The sequence below is a fragment of the Manduca sexta genome, chromosome 11, assembly GCF_014839805.1.
Source record: "Manduca sexta isolate Smith_Timp_Sample1 chromosome 11, JHU_Msex_v1.0, whole genome shotgun sequence".
Lineage (NCBI taxonomy): Eukaryota > Metazoa > Arthropoda > Insecta > Lepidoptera > Sphingidae > Manduca > Manduca sexta.
The window spans coordinates 3895371-3913754 of record NC_051125.1 but is presented as its reverse complement, the minus strand read 5'-3'; the positions used below and the strand labels follow the sequence as shown (position 1 = coordinate 3913754).

Genomic DNA, 18384 nt, shown 5'->3' with positions numbered 1-18384 from the left:
TATAAAACAAAGTCGCTTTCTCTGTCCCTATGTGTGCTTAAATCTTTAAAACTACGCAACGGATTCTGATGCGGTTTTTTTTAATAGATAGAGTAATTCAGGAGGAAGGTTTATATGCGAAGCCGGGGCGGGTCCCTAGTTATAGTATAAAGTGACTACTACCTACTGCAATTTACAGTGTAATCCAAATTTGTAGAACAACGAGAAATGGCGTCGTTTGATGGTAGCAAAAATTTTGTCGGTCAGCCTTACCTAACACATCGATGGAATCGACAAGTATATATTGCATATTTTTCTTTCAGATTTCCTCATAAGACCAACAAAACTTTTATAATGTATATTTGTATCAAGAATAGCTATCATTGCGTGGCAATTCTTCATAGCTGTTTTAACTAACTCTCACATCCATTACTACTCTTATAAAAAAATAGACATAGTATATTTAGAATACATAACAATAAATCATTGAAATACTCACGTAAACACTTAGGTATAGTATATTTAGAATACATAACAATAATTCATTGAACCAAATCCTCAAACTCGTTACCAATATTAAAAACGTATCAAATCTAATCCCATATGCCTGTTCACTGAACATCTACCAAGCATGTCACGCATTGTCCACTCCAGACAGTACATAACATACCTAGACCCTAACCACAATAGTAGGGCGCATGAATACACTCTAACCCTTCAGGTCCATGCGGCAATTATTCAAAGAGAATAGTTTAACAGAAAGGATTGTGAGGACCAATTCGGGTCTCGTGGTAAAATGTCGTAACTGCGATTTTGATTTTTTTATTTTCGACTCTGTGTAAATGTGGTAGGGTAAGATATCGCGTGGTGAGTGAAATGGTGCTAATTCCATAGAGTGTTCGAGTAAAATTTCAGTATATTTAGAATATTTATACATTCATCCGCGATGGGTGTGCTAACGTAGATGAGACCGTACATAATACGTACAGTGATTTAGTGAGGTGCTGTCGGTGATTTTAATGTAATTAGTCTGGCCGAATACTGCCGTTTCCTTTGCTTTTGTCGGGCGAATATATCATAACAATGGCCGTGTAGTAAATTTGCAATTTGCTTTCACTAACAATATAAGATAGTTTAAAACAAAGCCCCGAACTACTTTTATTTATCTGTGCTGATTTTAATAATTTTTGTCAAACTAATAACTTTATTTTACAGAATCTGCTATGAACTATATATAGCACGAATAAAATTACTCAAAATATTGGAATCATTATTTAATAAATATCTTATTTTGAGGATGAACTCCGTGCAGTGAATCTAATCGATATTACATACATACATAATATTACGACAACTTATACACATTTTAATCGCGCAAAAACCTTACATATTATACAGTCTCTAAGTTTAAAAGTACTAGAAAGCAATACATTATTTCCAAATGTTATTACTAAGTTCCCGGTCGACCGAGGTGCACTCGCAGCTCAAAGTAATTCACGCATGAACCGTTATATGTCACTATATTACATTAAAACCCTTGATTTCTTTAAAAATACATAATATTGACTACAGGAAAAATATGTTTTGTTAGTTATGACTTTTATCACCTATCGTCTTGTAGTTTAAAGGGACAAAGGATATACCTTGTGGTTAACTATGTATAAGATATTTTTTGATTAGTAAAGGATTCTATTAACCTGATAACTAATGCACTATACTGTTAATAAAGAAATGATTTGAATCAATCAACCAATTAATTATTCACTTGTGATACATAGGGAGTTACAGTGTTAGGATAATAAAATGATGCTTAATGATCTATGATCACCCAATATTAGCACACAAGTGTTTAAGGATTTCAATCTAAGATATAATAAGACCCTATAAACACATTTTTATATGAACTAGACGCGCGTTTTTAGGCGCCCTGTCTACGCATCTTAAACGCGCACGTTTGTATATAAAATCACATAGTAATTCTCGTCTCAATCGTTTTTGCAGCGATTCGAACGCGTCGTAAGTTCGTTTAAGGCCTCGTGTGAAGACCATTCTCCAACCCCTGTCTGTTTCTCAGTACTGATTGTTGTATCTCAATCTTAGCCACTCACAACGGCCCTATGTCTACGCACTGCGAATACTGCCACGCCGTCAGCACTGAGAAAAAGACTTGTTACCACAGCTTTACTCCGTCCTTAAATAAAAGTCTATGAATAAGGGGGTAAATGTTTACCATGAGTTAATGGATTCAGGAGCTGTCGTCCTAAGATTAATATTCATTTTCTATCTTAGTTTCAAATGTATTAGGCCTCTGTGGAGAATGTCTTCTTCAAATCCCTCACCTCTCGTCTACTTCTTTTGCCTTCCTCACCCAGTCTACCAAATAGACGAGCTTGCTCGACTTGTAATTCAAATCTCCTTTAATTTTCCATGTCAGGTTTCATGTGACGTCCTGCAAAGAAAAATAATCCTTACTAATATTTTTAACAGTTTATAGTATCAAATATCATAATATTTTATCTTATATGGTTAACTGCAGTAAATATCCAATATATATATTTTCTAAAATTTTGTTTCCACTTTTCTATTTATTTAATTTGCATAGTAGCAATTTAATTTGTTTTATAAACATTATATCATGCTAATTCTCTTTTATCAAGACATAAATCCAATAAGTAACAGTTTCAAATAAAAAGATAATTAAGAATGAAAATTTAATAGCAACTAAATCCACTCGTAAAATTCTACTTGATGTTAAGACATGAGGGGAGACACATGGAAATGAAAATGGCAATGACCACGCGGAATAGTGAACGAGAAATTCCTTCCTCGCGAACCGGTACAGGAATAGTATACGTTAATTTGTTATATTTGTTCCCTTAGCTTCGTTTAAAGATGCCACTAACGATTTTTTATGATTTTTTTAAATGTATACTAATTGTTAATGATGAGCCAGTACTCAACTAGTTAAGATTAAAATAAACGTTATAACAAAAATATTTATTCACATACCACATTGGAAAGCTCTCAAGTGACAAATTACAAAAAAACAACATCTCATCGAGGGTTCGAAATTTAAATAATTAAAACCAAAACTATATTTCAATGAAAATTATTTGCGTCGCCAACACTACTTATAATAAGTAAATTATTTTAGTGGAATATTTAAAAAATATGTTTAAAATTTTGGAAATACAGAATTATTTTGCAATAAAAGCAAAAGCATAAATAATAAAAAGATAAATCAGAAAATATTTCGAATTTTAAAATCTTCTTTACCTCTACAAAGACTATAATAAAATATCTACTGAGAAGACTACAGAATATCTATGACATGTGAAAATATTTTAATTAGACTTTAGCTTTAAAACACTATACAAATTAAAGCTAAGTTACAAAGTTTTCTATGTAAGTATCCAGCGAATGTATAAGAGAGACTCGGACCAAATTCCAAAGCTCATCGGGTTGCCAACAATATTCGAAAATCCGTAAAATAAATATTATCCCAAGATACTGAAACTTTAAGAGTAAGATTTTACCATATCAGACTACGATAAAAAATGATCTAAGTCTGAATTTTAATGACTAAGACTAAAAATGCTGGTCATGATTACGTAGCTTAAACTACTTGAAACAAAACAATTTTCAACCTTTCAAGTCCCCAAGCTTACTTGACAAAATTGATAATAATAAAGAAAATATACTATAGTGTTTAATTTTCTTTCAACTTAAATAATTATAAAAAATCTAACACAGAATATAAATATTTTTTCTAGAATAAAAATAGAAGACATGTTGTCATAAAAGTGGTATCTTTGTTAACTAAAAAACAATATTTCACAAATCCGTTATATTCATTTTCGAATACATTGTTTAAAAAAAATACAGTCGAATTGTGAACCTTCCTCCTTTTTTTGAAGTTGGTTAAAAAGTCCCAGAATCACCTTATAAATTGATGGCATATTTTTAGAAGGTCCTAAGTTAATTTTAACTTATGTTACAAAATTAAGGTTAAAATATTATGGTGGTAAAAATTTGAAACAACAAAAATTCATGGTTTTTGTTTTATTTATATTCAAAAAGACAGCATCATGTAATATAATCCAATTTCCACATCAAATGCAACATAATCTTGTAATAGTGAACAACCGAAATGGCAACACTAAAAGCGCATGACCCGCTACAAAAACAATTACTTCCACATACCACGTGACGTCGCGTACGAAAATTATGACTCCGAGAATGACCATGCGGAATGTCAACCGCCAAAATTCCAGACTGGGGGGTCACGCCCCCACCCCCTTCAACCGGCCCCGAACCCGACACCTAGAAAGGTATGTGGACGAATTAGGAATGCAATCACAGCCCGGCATCCGCATCTTTCTATTGTTCTAGATTTTCTGTTGTATCTAGGTGGAATTTTGGTATTCATTACGAGTTAAATTCGCTACATTTAACGCTATGTATTTTGGGTAAAGTGTGTGTTTATTGCCTTAGCTATGGTTTCGCGGCTTTTTGTTTTATTAGGGAAAGCAGACTTCTTTTTTAGCAGGAGTATTTCGAATATTCATTTATGGTTTCTAAAGTCTTATTTTTAATTAAAAAGGAGACAAGTATTCAGTGCTCCCAATTCAACAAAAATAAGTTTTATTATGTTTTAAATCAAATATTCGCGATATATAGGTTTCAGAAACGCTGCTCACGGGAAACAATTCCTAAAAATAAAAAAGCCCCTATATCTAAGTACACAAGTCACAAAATACCATTACATAACAATGAGTACACAAAAAACACCTAAAACATTAAGTACATAAGATTCACACGTTAACCCTCACAATGCGTAGTTACGTATTAATCATGATACAGGGCCGGAATGCGTGCTCGTTAATCATTGAGCGGACGGCGCGGCCGCAATCTGAACGCGTTTGTACCCCCCACCCTGGGGTGGTGGGGGACGTGGGGTAGCTTTTTGTTAATTAATCTGCACTTTATGTATTGCTTGTGTAATGTTTGAGCGGTCAAAATATAAGAGTTAGATGGTTGCGTCGATATTTAATATGAACAATAGTACTTAATAAAGTGACGTAATAACCATTAAAAAGGCATAAGCGTGTGATCATGTCTATTTTGAAATGATTAAAAAAATCTATATTTTATTATAATTTTAAATTATATAGATACAATTATAATTATCAAAGCGGCGATAGCCTAGTTGGGCATAGAACGGATTGCTGAAACATATGTCCGCAGGTTCAAATCCCAAGGGCGCACACCTCTGATTTTTAAATAATGATGTGTGTATATTTTGTGAATTATCGCTTGCGTATAGGTGTTTAATTTTAAATATTTGGGTTTTTCTGCTCAGTATTAGCCCGGAGTCTGGAATTTGTGCCCGATATGGCGATAGGCTCGCCCCCTATCACATCATGGGACGGAACATACTTGGCGAAAAGTGGGTGCCCTAGTTGCGCCTCTGCATACCCCTTCGGGGATAAAATGCGTGATGTTATGTATGTATGTATGTAAAGGTGAAGGAAAACATCGTGAGGAAATCTGCATACCTGACAAATTCTCTATAGGAATTTTGAGGGTGTGTGAAGTCTACCAATCCGCACTAGGCCAGCGTGGTGGACTAAGGCCTAATCCCTCTCAGTAGTAGAGGAGGCCCGTGCTCAGCAGTGGGACAGTATATAATACAGGGTTCATATTATTATTAGAATTATTGTCGATAAGCGCATCGATTGGTGCGCGTTCCGTTAGACCTTTCATGAACGCTGTTTTATCTGCATTGGATATAGGACGAACATGCCAAAGGCTTTTTTCAAACGAGCGCTTCATGCAAACCTGTATTGGAAGAGACTAAGTAATTATTATGATAATAATGACAAATAAGTTTGTTTTATTTCTCAATCAACATTATATTACAATACTTAATTTATAGTATTGTAAAAATTCTCTATTATTGTATTCTAATAAGATTTTTAATATTTATCTATTCTTATAAGACATTAATATGACTCTTTGCGGTGTATATTGAAGATCGGGATGTCTTTGTAAGTGTTAGTATAAATGCTAATATCGTTTAGGTAATAACTAATTTGGCAAAAGAAGATGATTTCAAAAAAATATTGGCATTAATTTTTATACAGTTGCTTACAAAAAACTTATTAACATATTGCTACTGTAATAGAATAAAAAATCCATTTTTGAATTACGAAAAAAATAAAAATAAAATAACGTTTTAATTTAAAAATTACTAAGTACGCTATATAAAGTAGTAACCTTTCTGGACATCTAGACACATTCGACATTCTTTTGAAACGGGTCAAAAAGGACCTGAACGGCTCAGAATTTTAGGCAACCTGTCAAATTAAGGGACAAAGGCAGGCGCGTACCCACGTCAACTGTTTCTAAATTCGACTCTTTCAAATTAATCATATCTAGTTATGTAAAAACATAAAACTGTAATAAATACTTTTCTTTTTATATTATAAAAAGCGTGAGTTGGATATTGAATTAACTAATAATAGCAAATTACAATACAAATTGAAGTGGTACTTATAATTTTAAATAAAAAGAAACACTACGCAAAAGCATAGTTCGACTGGAGATGTAGTATTTAAGTTTATGCTATTAGTATTGTTATAGATTATATGGAATAGTAACGTTTTATTTCATTTAAAAAAAGGGAAAGATGTAGCATTTATTTTTATGTAAAAAATATATTACTTGTCATATTATTACACAAAACGGTACAATAATTACTACTGTTTGCCATTTATTTATGTGTTACTATTTAAAAATTAATTAAGTGACTAAATATGTCGCACCGTTAGAACTAAAGTGATCTAACTCAAAATTTATATATTTTCTAATTTTGTTAAAAATGATCTTCCAAAGCGTGCTTTATAACACTATGACGAGAAAAAGACATTATAGTATAGAAAGATTCTTCCCAGCGCCGTGACCGCCCAATTCCTTTAAATTATTGTCAAATCTTTTTTGTTTCCCACAAATCGTCTTTTTTGAGCTAGGTCAGCTTAGTTCTATGAGTGTGATGTATTCAAATTCCACTACCTCACAGATTTAGTGTTAGTTTATATGAATATTATAATTTAACAGGATATGTTAATGAAAGTGTTGAGCGCGGCGGTCCATCAGTCAAGTTTTCTCGCAATGAATGAAATCTCGCACGCATTACGCCTCCATCATGCGCACACCCCACATTAATCATGCACATTGACGAGGGACTATTTATTACTACGGTTAGCACGCGGCGGCACCTTCAGAAACAATTAACGGTAGGTACACGAACTTCCTTTGTATGCGTTTCAAAAATATTGGATTTTGTTTCAAATTACGAGTTTATAGTTCCTTTTTGTTTTACTTTTCTTCGAATGGGGTACCGGACTCATTTTTGTTCTTTACTATTATCAAATATTTACATAATATAAATTATAACACAGAAGGAATTATTAAAATCCGGTAAAAAATCAACAAGTTATAAGTCTTTGAATTTCGGTGGAAGGGGTAATTAACAAGAAACAGAAAAGAGACGAAATATCCACATGTGACGTCATCGGGAATTACGACGCGTGCGAAAAAAAGAGATGAAGCGATATCCCCACATCGCGCCCACTTCTGCACGTTACAATATTTTAAATATGAATTACTCGCTCATTTTTTAACCAATTGTTATGCAGTTTTCGCAGGAGTGCTTCTTTTTCGTATCATTAACCATTACATATAGAATAATGTACAAAATCAAGCATAGGCCGGTCCCCTATTTAAGGAGGAGGCAACCGACTTCTGAAATACAAGGTAGGAACTATTGTTAAAACTTGTCAGATATAAAATTATTATTATTTTCTTATTAAGTGTTACACTAGCACACAATAGGTTTTTAACTTATAAATATAGAAACAACTACACGGAATTTGAGTCAACTTCAAGGTGTTTAAAAAATATTGGATTTTGCAATTATTAAAAGTAAAAGCAAAATTACGGATACAGGAATTTGATTTATAAATATTCAAACTTACGACATATAATATTATAGTAATTCTTTATTTAATTCATGTACAACTACATCATGACTGTATATTAAAAATATTTTCTTAAAAATATACAAATATCAAGCTCTGATATATATGAAATTTAAGGCGCACATGTCATCAACCAGAATAATTGGAACTCGCTTAAAATTTATGCTTTTAATGAATTAAACTTAACATACTTAGATTGTAATAATAATAAAAAATATAAATGTAATTTTATTTTTCATTTATGTTTAAATTTTCTCATTGCTAGTTGAAATTCAATTCCTAGTTCACGGCTTTGTGTATTACTTATATTGATCAAGAGTTCTACATGTTGTATTGTAGTCTTAGGTTCTTATTAGAAAAAAGAGTATGCAATATATATTCACAGTAATTTCTTTTGCGAGTAAAATGTAGTTACTACCATCAAAATCGGTCCGATCATTAGAAATGTCGATTATAAGTTTTATTTCATCCAGAACAAGGCCTATATTTCAACAAACATTAAAAAACACCCTAACATCTTTACAAACTCACGTATGTAAAGATATTTGTTGTCAACATGCGTTACCCCGTCTTAATTACGGCGGCCATTTTTTTCTACTCAGCGTCCGAAAATGGCGCCATTCTGATGACCAGCATCCCTCTCTTTCGCACATCCATCTCGTTTCGCACCCACGTCCACCCCATGTCATTAAGAATGGGGTACGATCCATTGCATATGTTACATCATAATATTTTTTGTCGTTAATTAACTATTCCTTCAAATTTCGAAAGTGTCTTAGAAACTGAAGAATTATTTTATTATGTGAACTGAAGAGAAATGCCCGAAATTATTTTTGTCTCATGTTATGACTAAATTATGAAGATACACCTATGAGAAAAGAGGTTTGCCAAAATTATATTTTTCCTGTGAAATGACCAAATCGCCACACTAGTACAGTATCAAATACTAGGCACGTAATAATGTGTATTTTGTCAAATATTCAACTAAAACTATATTAGCTCGTTTTGGAAATCGAATTCTAGACACTTTTTTTTTGTATTGTGCAACAACATAATATACACCAATACATAGCAATAGATTAAAATTATAATATTATAGATCAACCTAAGTGCAATTGTAATTATAGGTTAAGTCTTTACTATTTGTCTATTTCTGCCGCCAAGTAGCAATGTGTAGTCACTGTTGTGTTCCGGTTTGAAGGACATTGTAGTTGCCACTAACTGTTGTTAAATTACCTTAGTTTATAGATATTTTAAAACCAGCACTAGAGACTAATTATATGTCACAAAAAGTAAACAAAAACCGTATACAGACCAGAAACGTGCAAAAGATAAAAATCCAACGAAGCATATAATTTGTGAGTGGGCCATGGTTCCTTTACACACGAGAGCGCAGAAATAATGAGATGCCAACTACTTATTCGCTACAAAGAAAATTTATCGGTACAAGGCACAACAAATAATATGGACTGACGACCGCTTTTGTTATGCCGGCATGCCCTTATTGCATGGATGTAGGATTATTTGGGCTTTCTAAGTACGGTATAAAGAATATTAAACTGAATCTCTGGCTAAATACTTGGTTTAAATGTTTTTAAAACACGCGGTTATTTATGGGACTACATATAGTATTAGGTAACTTGGCTGTTCGTTAATTTACTGTTTAGTTAAGGAAGTTTTTACAATTTCAAAGCAATTAAAAGTGTATAGAAAAAGGTTTTGAATTTGACAAACACAACTCTACGTGGAAATATATAAAAGCTATATTATACCACCCTTAGAGCTTAGTTCTTGTAAAATTAGATTACGATTCTTACTGACCAAAACTAATTTAGTATCCTATAAGAATTCTTCAATTTGTTTTCTAATAAGAAAAGCATATACTCGAATAGGAATCATTGACAAATGTAATATCAACTTTATTTAAAAAAAAAAACTCAGTAAATTCATTAATTGACGATTAATAATGCCAGCCCTTAAATAATCCTCATTGCTGAGCACAAGCCTCCTCAAAGACGGTTTAGGCCTTAATCCACCACGCTAGCATAGTACGGGTTTGCAGTCTTCAAATATAGAAATTCTCGTGAGAATTTCTCTATTACATAAACCAAAATCCTTAAATGTGAAATTAAACCATAATAATTGTTGAACAATACACATATCGAAAAGTCAAAGGTTGGGTTACGACCTAGCGGACCTTTTACATCAGTCCCTTCCATTCTTAAATAAGTTTTCCTGCATTTTTAAAGGTTTATTAAATTAAATCATTAATGAATCTTCCAAAAAATAAATGAAAACTCGGCTTTATTCCCAGTTTTAATGAATATAAAGTTTTATGATAAACTAAGGCTTGGAATTCTCGTATTAAGCTGGGTGGAATGGATGTTAGTTTTATTTCGGTGAGTACTAGAGGTTCACAGCGTCACTGGCAAATGAGAGAGCGCTACGTTCTAATCAGAAAACTTAGAGTAAAGGTTAAATGCTAAAACATTTTTGGCACTGCGTTATTTTACTTAATGAAATTTGTGTTAAGAGAGTTTGGTGGTGAAAAATTGAGTTGTAATGACCTACGTGAATGCTGTTATACGTCAATTGGTTTCGACTGTCGACCGAAATGTTTTAAACTTTTAAAGCATATCATTTTTGAAAACATAGATGTTGTTTATTGACTTAAAATTTCAACATTCAACACGTTCTTTAACAATGTGAATCCACTTTCACCAAAAGATACTGTTTTATCAGTAAAAAGTAAAAGGAAAATACCAAGCATATTCCTACAAGACAATAGTGTGCCAACAGAAAGAGAGACTATATTCAAAATAGAGTAAAAATGTAAAGAATGTATGAAATGTAAAGAAACATATATGGAGCTTATGGCGATGCAGTGTTTAATTCCTACTTTTATAACTCCTACTTTTATATCCACGGCAAAGTGACCCCACTGCAATGATGGTAAGCGGAGTGAAGTCCAATAGACTGTATACAGACAAGAGATGATTACCCCTCAGCATTCGTCACAATCATGCCGGCTTGTTAGAACCGAATATACACAGGCTAATCCCAATCAACTATATTTTTCTAACTACAATCAAATAAAAACGAACATAGATATAAAAACAGCGGCGATAGCCTAGTTGGGTGTGGGACGGACTGCTGATGAATGTCCGCGGGTTCAAATCCCAAGGACACACACCTCTGAATTTTCTAAAATCATGTGTGTATTCTTTGTGAATTATCGTTCGCTTTAACGGTGAAGGAAAACATCGTGAGGAAACCTGCACATCTGAGAAGTTCTCTATAGGAATTTCTAAGGTGTGTGAAGGCTACCAAGAGGCCAGCGTGGTGGACTAAGGGCTAATCCCTCTGAGTAGTAATGGAGGCCCGTGCCCAGCAGTGGGCAAGTATATAATACAGGGCTGATGTTATTATTATTATTATTTTATAGATATTAAAGCCCTTATTACTCAGTAAAAAGAAATCAATCACAATTACATCGCGAAGACCCTACACCCATGCCTATATCTCCTCCAGACGGGCTGCCTACGGTGGCTACGCGCAGATTTACTCATTTCCCGGGCCAGAAACTGGTTTATCGTCGAGTTAAAATGGGCGGCGATAGAGAGCGGCGGCGGTGCCCATATCCGTCGTCGGCGATTCGCTTCCTCCGTCAATCATGACATCAGTTTTGATTGGGCCACGTGTGGTTATTGCGATGTGAATTGCTCTGAAATGTTATAGTGTTTATATGTTTGTGTAGTGAATTGGACTTACTTATTATTTTTTTATTTTTTCGGTCTTGAAGTCTACGTGGTAAAAGTACATAAAAAGTAAAATGTTTAAAAAGTTAATTATATTCTTATTTATTAAGTAAATAATATTAAATATTACTGAGACAGTTATATAAAGTCCTTAAAACAATGGCGATTTATATCGCCACTCGAAAGGCGCCTGCGCAATCTATTTTAAAAAATCTGATATGAAGATCTATTACTTCCTGACACTTAATTACCGGAACAAAAAGTAGCCTATATGTTAATCTAGGATATGGTCTACCCGTGTACCAAATTTCGTTCTAATCCGTTCAGATCTCTCTACGTTTAATTCCTACAAATATCCTAAAATGTTTACAAACTTTCGCATTTATAATACTCAGAAATAAGATCAAAAGTAAAATAAGATGTACTTACATTAAACATCAAAATGATTAGAAATTAAATTTCAAAAATCAGTTGCAACAAAATCCGATTGTTTTATTTTAAATATATTTTATTAGGGTTATAGCAGACAAGTACTGTATAAGTGAATTCGTTTATAGTTTAACAACGAACTCAAAAGAAGAAACAAACTTCTCTAACTAAATATATGTTCTATAGATTGTGAAACTAATGAATTTTCAAATACCATACGCCCATTTGATAAAATTGAATCGTGAAGGATATGAAGGGTTGTTCAAAGATAAGTTATTTATGTTTCTATGAAAATATGTCGCAATAGAATTATGTAGTTATGATTGTGCGTGTTGCTTTATGTGTTCATATTGTAAATAAGAAAAATATTGTGATAATTGTTAACGGACCAAAAAACAATATTATTTATTATAGTAAAAAAAGTGATAAAAATAAAATATGCGTACTAATATATATAATTTAATCATATTAATATTATGTTTACCTTATAAGGACATAGGAGTCTCTCGGTTTATGATAATAATCCTATGAATAAAAATCCTATGAAGATATTGTAATTAATAGTTTTAAAAGCTGTGTGCGCAACTTCTTATGAGTGATACTTTCGTATCTGTTTTTTTTATAGCTTTGAATGACGAGACGAGCTTGTCGTTCGCCTGGTGGTAAGCGATACGACCGCCCATAAACAGTAGAAACACCATCCAACACTTTGAATTACAAAGTATTGCCTATAATCTATTTATCACTAAAATAAAATCATTACAATTTTATAAATAAAATAAGTATTGTTACACTTTCACATTTGATCAGTTTACGCCTCTACGGATGTCAGATTGAAAAATGAACCGTAACTAGCTAATAAAAAGAGCGACACAGCGCAAATTCATTAACTCATCAAAAACTGGGGCATCAAGTACAAATCACTTAAAAACAAGCTTCGAAGCTGTGAAGACGTCTTTCACTTTCCCTGTCTACAAAAGTTCGTTGCATTTTTCAGTTCGCGTCCCGACAACTTTCCCTTGCAAGTTTAAGATAAAGATTTTCATAGAGTTGATTATTTGTTATGGAACTTTTGAATTTTATATACCAATGTAGGGTTTTAGTTTCGGTTTGATTTTTAAAATATATTTTTTTTGATAAGGATAAAAATTACGCAAAAAATATTCATTAGGTTTTTTTTTTTAAATTACCGTCGATTTTAATAATATTTGTTACAAATGTATTAAACAAAAATTGTATTATTGCACTTCTCTATATGAACTTTAATCATGCCAAACTCGCACTCGTCTGTTCGCGCAATGTGTTTAAAGGGGTAGAAAGAGTTTACTACATTTATTTATATTATATAGATGTATTAAGAACTTGCAAAACTTTTGCCGTAATTGTAATTTTGATCTTACGATTCAATATAAAAAATAGCAAAACAATAATTTTTATTTACGTAAAAAGTAAAACAGATTTTTTCTTTTTAGACTACGAATAGTCTGAAAATGTAGTACAGACCCGTAACGCCCTCTATGAACAAATTTAGCAACAACACGGTTACATGCTACTCACCGCTAGAGGCCGCTGTTCATTATATGTTTTATGGTATTTCTACGAATAATTTCTACATATTTCAGTATATTTATAAAATTTCTGTAATTTAAATTGTTGAGAAACTTGAATTTAAGTTTTTAATATATTGTAAATTACTACAAATATTCCAATTAGCCTTCGTATTGGAACCAGCCATTACTTATAAGAAAATGTTTTTAAAGAACCATTCCACTCACGTAGAAAAAGAACTTAACAAAAGGTACAGTCATGTACATAATTCGTTCGGAAACGGCACAAATAAGCGACAGTTGGCGAAATATCTATTTCGGACCGGGCCGGACCCGCGTCATGCTGTCACGGACGCCCCCGAGGCTCGTGGTCGACTGTGTTTCAAAGTAAAGGCGGTAGCGGGAGCGATTTAGTCGAAAAATATTATGATTAAGGCCTTTATCCATCAAATTAATTATAATAAATAATATAATTTCATGTCAATAAATTACGTAACTCTTTTAATTCATTATATAACAGGAATTATTTATTCTTTTCTGTTATATTTTATGTTTGAATGATTATAGTCATTTCGATATTGCGTCACTAAAGAAACCACATAGCTATCTTGTTAAAAATAATACTTTACAATAAGTTATCCGAACTGTAAACGTAAAATAAAAAAGTGTTTTTGAACAAAATAAATATATTTATAATTCTACTCGCCCTAATGCAACTATTAATACTTTCAGAGAATTCATTGCAGCGGTAACATCAAACTTTCAATTAGAAATACTAACGCACATTCCATATTTGCACTAAAATTCAAAATAATTAAAAAACTCAAAAAGTAAAACCGGGCAGTGAAATATTCGTGATTTTTGGCACAATGTTAGCAGAGGTAATGGTAAAACGAGTATATAGTTTTATTTATAAACGCAATGTCGAAATTACCCCGTAAATAATAATCATCAAAATCGCTTCACCCAATCAAAAGTTCTGAGGTAGCAAACATAAAAAAAAATACAATCAAATTGACTCCTCCTTTTCTTGAAGTCGGTTAAAAGTAGAATATATTTTATCTTTTTTAGTTGTTCATAGAATTGAGAACCTCCTCTTTCTCTTGAAGTCGGTTAAAAAGATAAATACAATATTAAATAAATAATAAATTAAATATTGTATATATTTAAAGATATATACAATATTTTATCTTTTTTAGCTATTCAGGTGATCTTGCTACTGTTATCATCTAAAAATAAAAAAAAAATACAATTGAATTGAAAACCTCCTTTCCTTGAAGTCGGTTAAAAAGTATATTTTATCTTTGTTAGCTGTTCTGATCTTGTTACTGTTATCATCTAATCCTCCTTTTCTTGAAGTCGGTTAAAAAGTATATTTTACATTTTTTTGCTGTTCAGATCTTGCTACTGTTAACGTCTGACGAGTATCTAGCTCGTCTCCGTTGGTTTAAAATACCTCTATTTTTCTATCCCGCGCACCACACGTAAGTCAAGTTAACGCGTACATGAGGGGGTATTTCTTCAACTGGCTACGTGTGTAAACAGTGTCACTGTCATGTTAAGAAAAAAGGGTCATACAAAGCAATTCCGAACTTTCATGTTGGTTTAATGTGAAAATTGTCCGAGATGTAGTTGTTTTTGATTTTCAAAAAAGACTGTTTTACAGTCTCTTGAAATAAAAGTACTTTACACTTTTTTTATGTTTGTTTATAGTTTTTAGGGCTTATTTTATACGGTCCTGAATTTTATGATTACTTATAATATTTTTTCTCTCACTGCTTGTGATTTGTTTTGTATATCCGTTTTTTGTGAGATGTGTAGTGTTTTAACTGAGATTTATTTCTCGGTGTAAAAATTAATTCCACTGTCCATGCTCGGACTATTTCCTTCTGATACAACTATAACGAAATTATCCGACAATTTTTTTATCAAACTCACTAATTTAATAGTATCGGTAGGACTTAACGATCGTTAACTTGTGCTAAGACTATCATCCTAGGCTTACATAATTAAGCTTACATATTAATAACATATTTCCAAGATTAAAAGTTATATTGCAATAGTTTATAGTATAAAATGCACAATAGACATATGCACGTCTTTAATCTCCAAAAGGGTAGGTAGATGCATAACCAATGTTCCTAATTTGTGTTCCATCCCATGATGTGATAGCAAGCCTTTCGCCATATCGATTGCACAAATACCAGACTCCAGCTAAAACTAGCCACACTAGTCTTATATCATTTCACCCGACCCGGAGATCGAACCAGTGACCTCACCAATGCAATCATAATAAATCTAATTCGTTGAAGCAATCCTTGAATCATCATCATCATCATCGGCTCGTTGCAGTCCACTGCTGGACATAGGTCTCTCCTAAGGTACGCAACAAAGCCTGCTTTGCTGCTTTATGCATCCAATGCATATATCCTTGAATATATAACGTAAATTTCCTTACTATCTCAATTAAAAATAAAGCAAAAAGGAAATATTACGCGAATACGTAAATCAAAACTACACAATACCACTAGCCATGGGTCGATCCGCGACCATCCCCCTGCTTGTGGGTCCAACTGCCCACAAAATGTTATCCAGTAAAATTCCAACCCTATCACAATAGTATTAGGTCGGTTATCAAACGTCCTGAACGTGCAGTTATAATGTTTTTTGTTCGAAAGTTTGTTTGGAGGGTGTACTGCCCACAGTTAGGGAGAACTGCCCGCAAAGGGTCGGCCGGTTGTGCTTCGTTCGAACATCGCTTCTAATGGACGTAGGTAAGTAATTTCATTTATTATTTAATTAATGCTGGATTTAATTTACTTTTATTAATGGCATAAAAATTATAATATGCAAGTATGTATTGAGATGGTTGGAATATTATAATTTTGTTTTGTACTCGTAGTCATGGTAAAAATTCGTCCTTCGATTTTAATGTATTTGTAACATCTATACTAATATATAAAGCTGAAGAGTTTGTTTGTTTGTCTGAACGCACTTATCTCAGGAACTACTTAACCCATATTGATTTTTTCCACTAATAGGTAGCTACTATAATCTTGCAAAAATAAAAAAGTTGTAACGGTAGGCACCGGCTTGTACCTTTGACATTGCAGACGTCCATAAACGACAGTAACCACTTACCATCAGATAAGCCGTTAGCTCGCCTGCTTTCTTCAGTACATATATATCGATGCTCACTTAAGACTTCAAATCCCAGGGGCCCTAAAAAATCATGTGTGTATTCTTTGTAAATTTATCGTTCGCTTTAACGGTGAAGGAAAACATCGTGAGGAAACCTGCACATCTGAGAAGTTCTCTAAAGGAATTTCGAAGGTGTGTGAAGACTACCAATCCGCACTAGGCCAGCGTGGTGGACTAAGGCCTTATCCCTCTCAGTAGTAGAGGAGGCCCGTGCTCAGCAGTGGACAAGTATATAATACAGGGCTAATATTATTATCACTTAAGACAGTAATCGTCTTTCAAGCGGACTATCCTCACAAACAGAGCACGGAAGGCACATCCGCTGTGCATACATTAGGCACAGATATCGCAAGCTTTTCGCAAGGATTAAATTAGTGAAGTTATTTGCTTAGTTGTTTTGTATTGAGATAAAAACATTTGGGTCGCTACCTCGTCAGGGCTTAATTGGAGAGAAAGGGTATTCTGAGGAAAAACTTGGCCTAATAAGCAACATGACGGAAAAAAGTTTGATGGTAAACGGTTTTGATAAAAATAAACCATTTAACTACATAGCAATGTTATTATGTATACAAGAAATTCCTTGTAATTTATATTAGTTTAAATGTATTGTGTTCGTCAACGTTTTAAACTGTGAAGTAAAATAATAAAGTAAGGAAGTCCAGTAATCGACATGTCAGCTTATATGTATCAATGTATCAAGACTATACTGAGAATTAAAATATAATGCAAGGAAATGTAATGAATGCATGCCTGCCTCGGTGGTATAGTTTTACTGCATGTGCGGTACGGCAGCGCTCTGAGGTCCTGGGTTTGAATCTCGGTCGGGCAAAGTGATATTTGGGTTTTTCTGCTCAATATCAGCCTGGAGTCTGGAATTTGTGCCCGATATGGCGATAGGATCGCCATATCGCCCCCTATCACATCACGCGACGGCACACACTTGGCGAAAAGTGGGTGCCCTGGTTGCACCTCTGCATACCCCTTTGGAGATAAATGCGTGATGGCGTGTGTGTGTGTGAAATGTAATGCAGTCATCCTGGTACATCGAGTTTCGTAATAACGAGGTGTAACTGCCTAGGGCTGTCTTTAGCGTCATTTAAATAAAAATAAAATGCATATCATCTAAGGCAGTAGGTAAGTCGCGGCTTGCGTTGAGCCGCTTACCGTTTCGCCTACCGAAGCAAAAAAGGACACCTATAAAATATATTGAAATGAAAGCCTCGCGTGCGCAGAACGACAGCAATCTGAGGGCCCGGATTAACATCCCGGTCGGGCACAGTGATGTTGAGGTTTTCTGCTCAGTACCAGCATGGAGACTATAATTTGTAGCCGTTATGAGCATAGGCTTCATCACATCATGGCATGGAACACACTTGGCTAAAAGTTGATGCCCTCTGCCTACACCTTCGGAGATTAAGGCGGACCGTG

General features: G+C 33.4%; 1 long non-coding RNA gene across 1 annotated transcript in view; it reads right to left on the bottom strand.

Annotated features, from left to right (window-relative positions):
* Positions 1-1963: 1963 nt before the first annotated feature.
* Positions 1964-18384, bottom strand: part of LOC119189029 — a 44898-nt gene continuing 28477 nt past the window's right edge. Inside the window, exon 3 of the long non-coding RNA XR_005112217.1 lies at positions 1964-2428. This is a non-coding gene — a long non-coding RNA (uncharacterized LOC119189029). The remainder of the gene's footprint in view (positions 2429-18384) is intronic.